A 10,739-nucleotide genomic window follows, 5' to 3' on the forward strand; every position below is an offset into this window, starting at 1 on the left:
TTTTTTGGTGGAATGACTTAATTGCAATATTAATCTTTCATATTGACTATTTACTTAGAAATCCTTTCCACTTTATAGAAAATTGCAGGTATATAACTTTGACACATATCAAAAGTGCAGTGCATCAGTTTAATATAAAATTAGTACTGTCAAATATATTCTTATTCAGATATCAAATTTCACTTTTTAAAGTACATTTAAACTCCTTCAATACTCTTCGAAGACATTGATATTTTGAGGAGACACTTGTTTCTCCTTCCCCTATTAGAATGCTAGCACTATATCCATATACAGCTCCTTCCGATTGTTCAATTTTCTTGATTTCTCTGGACTTGTGTTTGTCTTTTAAAGTTTGTACTTAGCTCAGGTCTTTTGACCAGAAATGTCTGAAAATCCTATAACCCAGGGGTCCTTAACCTATTTTTGCTTGTGTTATGGACTCATATGACCATTTGGTGGAGGAATTACTTGCTCCTTCTTTTGGGAATCTCTAGATATACAATAGATTCTAAAATAATGATTAATATTTTCTTGGATTTACTCTTTTCTCCAGCCTTAGTTCCTGAAGAGGAGCTCTGTGCCCAGGCAAGGTTTTGCCCTCTGTTGTACTTTTGGGTGGGGTGGTCTTCCCTGTTTGGTTTGGTCTTCTCTACTTTGGATTATTGAGCTGGCCTCCATCTGCCCAGTTTAGACCTCTTTGGATCCTTGAGATTTGGAGAACTGCTTATAAGGGGTCTTCTTTGGAATCTTGGAAGAGACTGTTAGGGACCTTGGAGTCCATGGACTTGTGCTATCCTGGTCTGAGTGCTCCTCTACCATAAGGTCCTTATGCTGGGGTTTTTTGACCTCCCTGAGGCTTTCTAGAGGGTTCCTCTTTTCCTGCTGCCTCTGGACACAGAGCCTTGAAAGTTATCCATGTCTAAGGCAGTCCTCATAGCTCTGGGATCCAATGGCTTGTTTGTCTGCACTAATGCTGGTTTGTTAGATCACCTCCTTTCCTAATACCAGTGACCTTCTGAGAAGTTTTAGCTGAGATTCTAGGATAGAAGAAGTCATTTTGCTAGGTATGGTGGTTCATACCTCCGATCTCAGCTACTGGGAAAGCTGAGTCTGGCAGATCTAATGCACTTTACAGTTCTGAGCTTCAGTGGGCTATGTCAGTGGAGTGTCCTCACTAAGTTGTGCATCAATATGGTGAGACCCTGTAAGGCACAGGGCCATCAGATTGTCTAAGGGAAAAACTGGTTCAGGCTGGAAACAGAGCAGGTCAAAGTTCCCCTGCCAACCATTGGGTCAGGGAGTAGTCCCTTGTATTTCTATCCTAGGCAAGATAGGAGAGAATCTTTAAATTAAAAAAAAAAAAAGAAGCCACTTATTATAGTTTTTCATTGGATTTCTTGATCATTACTTGGTCAGGTGTGACTTTCCACTTTTTGCTGGAGTGAGTATGTGGGATCTGGGTGATATTCCTCTGTGCAGGCAGCCATCTTAGCTAGAAGTTTGTAATTGGATCCTACAATAATACTAATAGCTAACATTTACATATTACTTACTATGTGCCAGGTACTGTGTGAAATGCCTTTTTTTATTATTCCCCTTTTACAGATGAGGAAACTGAGGCAAATAGTGGTTAAGTGACTTAACCCAGAGTTAAGTTAGTAACACATAGAATGCTATTTTATTATATTTAATACAATGATATATTCTTACCTCAGATCTGAAATTGTCTCCTTTCGGAGTTGTGGGTACTTATAGAATGTTAAAAAAAAAACCCAACTCCTTAAGAAATTTCAGTGTGTTGGTTAGTACCTCTAGGGAGAATGTATTGGGAGATGATGACAAGACCTAGGATAAGACAACATGGATGGATCAAGATCTGCACTGTAGGTAGGCATACTTATAGCAAAGAGATAGAAGACTCAATAAGAAATGAACTACATGCACATATATGAACATGTATGTGAAAGTATTGGAATATGAGAAATGAAGTATAGATTCTATCTTATCAGAATTGGCTCATCTTTTGCATACCTTTTTACCTCCCACTTCTATCATCCAAAATAACAGCCATCCCTCCCAGATTCTTATCATCTGCAAATCTAATTAGCATGGCAGTCATTGATGAATAACATCAAGAACAGGACCAAGAATAGTCGTGAATGACTTCCCTATTCACATATCCAAAAGATAATTTCCTCCTTGCTCCTCTAACTTGCATATGATGTCACTTCATACATCTAAGACAAATATCCACTTGAAGTTTGTTTCAGTATCCAGTGTGAGATATTGGTCTAATCTGGTCAAATCATTTTCCAGTTTTTCAGTATGGAACCAGAGACCTCCTTTTGGATCGATGTTGACCTGTAAATCTTGACCTATAAATGTTGACCTATGAATAAACCCTTTGGGTCTAGTTGCTCAACTGGTTCAAATTCTAGGGGGAGCAAGTATCCAGCTGTTTCAATAGTGCATTTGTAAGGTGCTGACGACTCAGTAGTAGTGCAAGTGGAAAGGAAAGGACAAATGCAAGCAACATTAGAAAGGCTGAAGTACCAGATGGGGTGTGGGACCAGGGCAAGGGAATGAGTTGTTGCTAAACAACAGGCATACATTCCCTGTATACACATCTCATTTCCCACCTCTATACAGATATCTATCCCGAGGTAGCCCCAGTTCCTGGAATATTGTTTTCCTCCTCACCCCTGCCTCTTGGAGTACCAAACTGCCATCAAGGCTCAGTCCGGATACCATTTCTCCAACTGGAGGCCATTTCTGATTCTCTCAGTTTGTAGCACTCAGAGCACACCCAATAATTTGTGTTTATTTTGCACCTACTTTTAAATTTGTATATGTTTCAGTTTCATCTCAACAGAATATAATAACTTTCTTGAGGACAGGAATTGTTCCCATTTTTGTGTTACTATTCTAGCACCTAGGATAGTGGTTTGACTAGAATAATTACTTAATGGACACTGGTTGAGCTGAATTGAATATTGGTGGTGGCATTGAAAATAATTTATATTTCTGATTCTGCCTTACGCATTTTGAAATGTAGTTTTGTTTCAATTATGGAAGGGCATCAAGCTGTTGAATTCCAAGGGAGAAGAGAATATAAACAAAAGCATTGGGAGGGATTGAGGAAACGACCTAAAGAGGAATGGAAATTTCCCACATGCCTGTAGACCCTTGATTAGACTTTATCCTATTATTTTTCTTCTTTTTCTGTGATTTATTCCAGACTGAGAGCTCCTGCAGATTTTTGGCTTGGAGAAACTTTGGCAATGTCTCCTTGACAAATAATTACCCTGTATTTCTTTGTAGGCTAACAGATTTCCAATGGTTTCAGTTCTAGAATATTCAGTAGGAAAATAAAAGCAGCATTTAGAAAGCATGTCAGTGTGTCTCATCAGGGCCCTGCAACATGTAACTATTTAGACCCCAGAATTCTCTGTTATTATAATTAATTATCCCTTGAGTTGTAATTTTTTGGTAGTACTCTTAAGATTTATTGTACATCTTCCTCACACTAGCCCTTATAGAGTAGATTGGGGGGGGGGGCAAACTTTTTTTTTTTTTTAAGCAATCGGGGTTAATTAACTTGCTTAAGGTTTTATGGCCAGTTATTTCTGGGTGTGATGCTGAGTGTCTGAGCCTGGGATTCAATCTCCAGGTCATCCCAACACTGGAGCCAGTGCTCTTACTCACTGAGCCACCTGGCCGCCCCTTAAACTTTTTTTTCTTTTTGGAGAGGGAAGGTAGGGCAATTGGGGCTAAGTGACTTGCCCAAGGTCGAACGGCTAGTAAGTGTTAAGTGTCTGAGGTCACACTTGACCTCAGGTCCTCCTGACTCTAAGGCTGGTGCTCTATTCACTGCACCACCTAGCCACACCCGGGGGGTCAAATTTTAATTGTATGTTTCCTAATTAACAACAACAACAAAAATTCCCTCTCGTTTCCCCCTCCCCCTGAAAAACTGAAGAAAAAAAGAAAAAAAAAATCAAACCTTTATAACAAATAAGGTCAAACAAAGCAGATTCTCACATTGGCCATGCCCAAAAGAGTCTCTCTTTCTCATCCTCCTTTTGAAATCATTGTCTTTCTGGTGGGAGAACAGTAGCATAATTCAACAATTAGTCCTCTAGAATCATAAGTTGCTTATGGCATTTGATCAGAGTTCTAAAGTCTTTCAGAATTATTTTCCTATATGATGCTGTCATTTATTGTTCTAGTGGGTTAACTTTACTCTGCCTTAGTTCATAGAGGTTCTCCCAATTTCCTCTTTGCTAATTCTTATGGAATAATAATATTCCATTAAATTCAGACAGAATACCAGGCCTGGAGTTATGAAGACCATCTCCCTGAGCTCAAATCTGGCCTCAGACACATACAAACTGTGTGACCTTGGCTAAGTCACTTAACCCTATTATCCTCAGGTTCCTCATCTATAAAATGAGCTGGAGAAGGAAATGGAAAATCCCAAATGGGATCACAAAGAGCCAGAGACAACTGAACAGCACATTCATATACCACAATTTGTTTAGCCATTCCCCAATAGATGGATATTCCTTTAGTCTCCAGTTTATTCCTAGTAAAAAAAAAAGGAAATTCTATAAATATTTTTTGTGTGCCTGATTGTGTGCACGTGTGTTGCATGCATGTATGTGTGTATGTGTGCTTTGCCTTCCTCTTTGATTTCTTTGGGATATATTCCTAATCATAGGATCTCTGGATCAAAGGGGCTGCAGGTTTAGACTTTGGGGGCATAATTCCAAATTGTTTTCCAGAATGACTACACCAGGGGTAGGGAACCTGCAGCCTCAAAGCTGCATGTCGCCTTCTAGGTCCTTGGGTGCAACCTTTTGCCTGAGTCCAAGTTTTACAAAACAAATCCTTTTATTAAGGGGATTTGTTCTGTGAATTTTGGATTCAGTCAAAGGGCTGCACTTAAGGACCTAGAGGGTCACATGTGGTCTCTTGGCTGTAGGTTCCCTACCCTAGGACTACACTAATTCACAGATTTACCAAGATGCCTTAGTGTGTTTATTTTCCTATAGTCCTTTTAATATTTGCCATTTTTCTCCTTTCTCATCTTTGCCAATCTGATGAATATGAAGTAACACCTAAGACCTGCTTTAATTCAGATTCCTCTGATCTGTGACATGGAACATTTTTCTTGTGGCCATATTGATAGGTTGGATGTCTTTTTTTTTTTTTAAATTCCTGTTCTTATCTTCTGACCACTTATTTGTTGGGGTATGACTCTTATCTACATCATTTTGAATCAGGCCTTTTTATATTTTGGATATGAGACCTTTATCAGAGAAACTTATTGCAAAGATTTTTTTTCCCCCAGTTACCTACTTTCCTTTTAATTTTAGCTGCCTCTGGTTTTATTTGTGCACAAAGGTTCCCTTTGCCAGAGGTCTTTATCAACAAAGTTGGAGAAGGGATTCTGATCAGGTAGATAGTCTCTGAGGTCCCTCTGCATTTGGAAATCCTATAGCTTTGCTTCTGGGTTCCTAGTTTTATTGCTAGTATTGATGTTGGCCACTAGACCCTCTGCTAATTGATGCTTCCTTGGCGTGGTGACTCTCTTTCTGACTTCCTGACTTGAACCCTGGAATTTCAGGTCAACTGTGGCTGTCTGGCTATTGTGGATCTTTCTTGTACCCTTTTGCAATCCCTGGGATGAGCAGCTTGATATAGTGGAAAGATCAGGGGATCTGAGTTCAAATCCTGCTTCTAACACTAATTTATTGCCTGTGTAACCACCGGCAAGACTCTCTGGACCTCAGGGTTCAAAATTACTTCTCCTCTGAGCCTGGAGAAGTGAATGATTGCTGGGACCTGGAGTAGTCTGAGAAAGCTTGATGGAAGAGGAGGCAGGTGGGTTGGGGCTTGAAAGATGGATAGGATTTGGACAGGAGGGTATCACCAATGGGAAAATACCATGGTCAAAGACGCTAGAGTAAGAGATTATAAGGGGCACTTATTGTCCCTAATGAATAGACTTGTTTGTCTGGAAACTGTAGGGGATGTGAGGGTCAAGAAGTAGGTTAGGGCCTTGAATTTGGAATTTGAATTTTATTTTGCAGACAAGTAGGATACATTGAAAGTTTTTCGACAGAGAAGTGACATGAAAGAATATGAAGCTGTGGGAAATGCCGGCTAGGAGGGCATCTCCCCTTGAAAACATTTTTCTTTGAAAAAATACGTGGCATTTTGGGGAGGCTCCAATCCTGAAAAATGACTTTGTACATTATTTCATCCCTTCAGCACACTCTTCTTGTCTACTGTGTCAAGCAGTCCCCAGGTACTAGAGATTTAGTCTTCAAGGAAATACATTCTACTGGGGGGAAAAACAGAGAAATAAACACAGTCATTTTTGAGGGGCAGGCACTAATAATGGGGGTGGATCAGATGAGGTCTCTTGTTAAGAGGCAGCCACACTTGTCTTAAACCTTGAAGCAAGGTAAGGATTTTAAGGGGTAGAGGTAAGGAGAGAGTTCCAGGCATGGGGGATGGGTTATACAAAAGCATGAAGTGGGCGATGGAGATTCACATGCAGGGAATGGCAAGGAGGCAAGTTTGACCAGAATACAAAGTGTCTGAAGGGAAGTAGTGTGAAATACTATATCTATACCTAGCACACAGGAGGGCTGCTAACACAGGTTCACTCTTGATTTGGTCAGATAGTGAGGACACTAAGACAGCTTCAATGGCGTTAAAAGTGACCTGGAGCCCATTTGTGAAGGGTTTTAAGTGCCAGACAGTTTGTATTTTATTCTAGAGGCGATAAGGATCCGATGAAGTTTCTTGAGAATGCTGAGTGACATGATTAGATCTGTAATCTGGGAATAGCAGTTTGGTGGCTCTGAGAAGAATCAATTAGACAGAGAGGAGAGAATGGATGCATAGGAGACCAATTAGGAGCCTACTGCAGCGGTTCAGACAAGAGGTGATGAGAGCCTCCATGAAGGTGAAGGTTATGTGGGCAGAGAGGAGACATATGTGAGAAATGTGATAAAATGGACCGCACTTGGAAACTGATAGGGTATGGGTGGTATAGGAGAGGGAAGAGGCAGAGATGATTGAAATTGCAAACCTAGGTGACTGGTAGGAAGGTGGTACCCTCAGCAGGAATATGGAAGTTAAGAAGAAAGAAGGAGGGGCGGCCAGGTGGTGCAGTGAGTAAGAGTGTCAGCTCCGGCGTCGGGAGACCCAGGATCAGTTCCAGCCTCAGATACTCGGCACCCACACAAAAATAACTGGCCATGTAACCTTGAACAAGTTACTTAACCCCAATTGCTTTAAAAAAAAAAGAAGAAAGAAGGGAGAAAAGATAGAGGCAGAGTCACTTAGGGTTAGGGTTAGATGTAGCTGTCAAAGCATCAGTTGCCAATTAGATTCTGAATGCAAGAGGGCCAGATATGGGAAGCAGTGTGGTGTAGTGGATAGAGCTGTCAGGAAGTCCTGGGTTCACATCCTGCCTCAGATCCTTAACTAGCTATGTGACCTAGAATGAGTCACTTAAATTCTCTCAGCTTCAATTGATAAACCAACAGACCCAGCAAAGATCTACACCAGACACCTACAGACTCATGCAATGTTTCTTTCTCTCTCAGCTGATGTGTCATGGGGGAACTGGCTATCTTTTGATGAGTGGATACTCCAGCGATATCAGAAGTGTCTTTGACTGTGCTATTTTCCCATCGGTGATACCCTCCTGTCCAAATCCTATCCATCTTTCAAGTCCCAATGGCCTGTCTCCTCCTTCATCAAGCTTTCTCAGGCTACTCCAGGTGCTAGCAATCATTCACTTCTCCAGGCTCAGAGGAGAAGTCGTTTGGAATCCTGAGGTCCAGAGAGTCTTGCCGGTGGTTACACAGGCAATAATATCCAGTGATATTAGTGAATACCCCAGATTGTGGGGCCCTGAAGTACTGTATAACACAGGAAACCCACATATTCCCACCCCTGTGTCCTTCATCAGATAAACAGCTTAACCTGACCTGTTAGTGTGAAGTGTGGATAAGTTAAGATCAATCCTTCAGTCAGTCAACAAGCATTTATTAAGTGGCCTCTATGTGCTTTCACTCACTCAATGAAGTGCTAGGGATACAAAGAAAAAGCAAAAAAAAAATCCCTGCTCTCAAGGAACTTCCATTTTAAGGGGAGAACAGCATGTACATTATTAGGTATGTAGGGGACTCCTACAGAGCAGTTACCAGGTGACCTTAGGGGGAAAGGCACTAGATGCCAAGTAGAGTTGGAGTGGAAATGCGCAAAGTGGAATTTAATCTGAGTCTTGAAGGAAGCCATGACTATTAAGAGGGTGGAAATAAGGATGTAAAAACCCTGAGGGATGGGGGACTGCTCATGCAAAGGCATAGAGGTGAGAAATGGAGTATCATATGAGAGAAATGGTAAATGAGCCAGTCCAGCTGAATTATAGAGTACTCAGAGGGGAATTATATATAATGACTGAAAAGAGGAAAGGGCCAGGTTGTGACAAGCTTTAAATGCCAATCAGGAGAGTTTATATCAATTTAATGAGTGGTGGGAGTGGCATGGTTAGAGCTGTGTTTTAGGAAAATCACTTTGGTGGCAATGCATTTGGAGGCTGGATTGAAATGGGGGTTGACTTAAGGCAGTGACACCATAGTAGGTATTGCAATAATTCAGGTATCTTTCTTGGCTCAGCTCCTATACTAAGAGGCATTTTGGCTAGACTCATACAAACACACATCTGCTGCCTCGTCGGGATTTATCAGCATCCTTGATAAAAACATGAGAATGCCACACAGGTTTTTGCAGATGCTTCTCTATAGCAGGCCATATAATCACAGTCACACAACTGATTGAGAGGTGTAATGATTACAGGAACCTGCTGTTTGCTGATTACAAGAAAGCACTTGATTTTGCAGAGCAAACATAGTCTTGAAGGTTCTTGTCCAAGAAGGCACGTCTTACGCACATGTTAAGATCTTACAAGATTTCTTGTTAGAAGCTACCACAGAAATAACACCATTCAACAATCCTTTGATCAACAATATGAAGGAGAAGAAAGTGACTGACTGAAAGTTCATACCCTTTGATCCAGAGGTTCAATGGTATGCACTCCAGGGAAGTCAAAGAGACACACAAAAAAAGCCAACATATGCACCAATATATTTATAGCAGCACTTTTTGTGGCAATAAAGAAATTGTTTAATAAATTATTTAATAAAGAAATAAAGAAATGCAGAGACAGCTAGGTTGCCCAGTGGATAGAGAATAGAACTGGAGCTGGGAAGACCTGAGTTCAAATCAGACCTTAGGCACTTAATAGTTGTGTGACCCTGGGCAAGTCACTTAGTCTTGTTTGCCTCAGTTTCCTCATCTGTAAAATGAGTTGAAGAAGGAAATGGCAAACCATTCCAGTATCTTTGCCAAGAAAACCCCAAATGGGGTCATGCAGAGTGGCACATGAATAAAATGACTGAACAATAAAGAAATGCAAACAAAATAGTTGCCCATGGATTTGGGAATGGGTAAACAAAGTGTGGTACCTGAATGGAATGGAATATAACAACAAATTTGAAGGATTCAGAGAAGAATGGGAAGACATATAAGCTGATGCAAAGTGAAAGCAAGCAGAACCCAGGAAGTAATAGACAAAATTATTATAATGTTATAAATGGAAAGAACACATACACAAATACTATATGTAGTGATCAAGTTTCATCTCAGAAAAAAGTTGAGAAAATGTACTTCCCTTCATTCTTTGCAGGCGTCAAAAAGAATGGCAGTAGAATATTGTCTTTACTGTTAGGTTTGGTTGATTGGTTAGTTTCAATGAACTTTTTTTTTGTCTTCTGTTTATTTTTTATTCTGTATTTCTAGGGCTGGCTTTCTGTGCAGGGGCAAATGGAAGAACACATTTGAAAATGAAGGTGATATAAAAACAAAAGGTGGCAATGAACGTTTTAAAAATAAAAGAAAAAGAATATTAGCAAAGGCACAATATGGGGCCACATGCTTGCCAGCATCCTGCGGAGTGTGCTGTATCAAACCCAAATGGAAGAGAGATTTCTTTAAGATGGTGAGAGACTCCATATGCCCTTGTTTGCAGATATATTGAACTGACTGAATCAAGTTCTGGAATGCAACAGGGCTTCCCAATGAGATAAATGGTTATTCATAAGAGACTGATTTACTAATCCATAGAGGAAAGGTGGAGTGAACAGAGAATGCACGTTGCCTAGCTAGGACATGCAGTTGGGTGCAAAGCCCACTGAGTTAGTCCATAAGTTTGAATACACAAAATAGACTTTGCAAGTGAATACTGATTTGGTCCCAGATTTTAATAAAAGGAGGAGAAGATGCTAACTTGCATTTGGAAGTGTACCACTTTCATCAGTACCAGCTTGTTCCCTGATGTCAAAGTCTCTCTTTTCAGCTCTAATAGTCTCCTAGTGATACTACATGATTTGGTGTCATAGAATATCATGATCTTGGAAGAATCAAAATGGAAGAGTCCCAAAGGGCAATTGAAAGGTACAAGGTGGATATAACTCAACAAAATTACATTTCCCAACAACGAGTTAAATGCAAGAATAAAAACATTATTAAGAATGTGGTTGGGCCTCAGACACTTAACACTTACTAGCCATGTGACCTTGGGCAAGTCACTTAACCCCAATTGCCCTGCCCTCCCCCCTCCAAAAAGAAAAAAAAAAGAATGTGGTTGAATGGAA

The 10,739-nt window shown here is 40.5% G+C and overlaps 1 long non-coding RNA gene across 1 annotated transcript in view; it reads left to right on the forward strand.

Moving 5' to 3' along the window:
* The window catches only part of LOC138166714 (uncharacterized), a 21,217-nt gene extending 10,596 nt beyond the window's left edge, over nt 1-10,621 (forward strand). Inside the window, exon 2 of the long non-coding RNA XR_011169701.1 lies at nt 9,886-10,621. This is a non-coding gene — a long non-coding RNA (uncharacterized lncRNA). The remainder of the gene's footprint in view (nt 1-9,885) is intronic.
* The last annotated feature ends 118 nt before the right edge of the window (nt 10,622-10,739 follow it).

This window comes from Petaurus breviceps, unplaced genomic scaffold, assembly GCF_028583685.1.
Source record: "Petaurus breviceps papuanus isolate PSGF00001 unplaced genomic scaffold, PetGlider_PUasm1.0 225, whole genome shotgun sequence".
Lineage (NCBI taxonomy): Eukaryota > Metazoa > Chordata > Mammalia > Diprotodontia > Petauridae > Petaurus > Petaurus breviceps.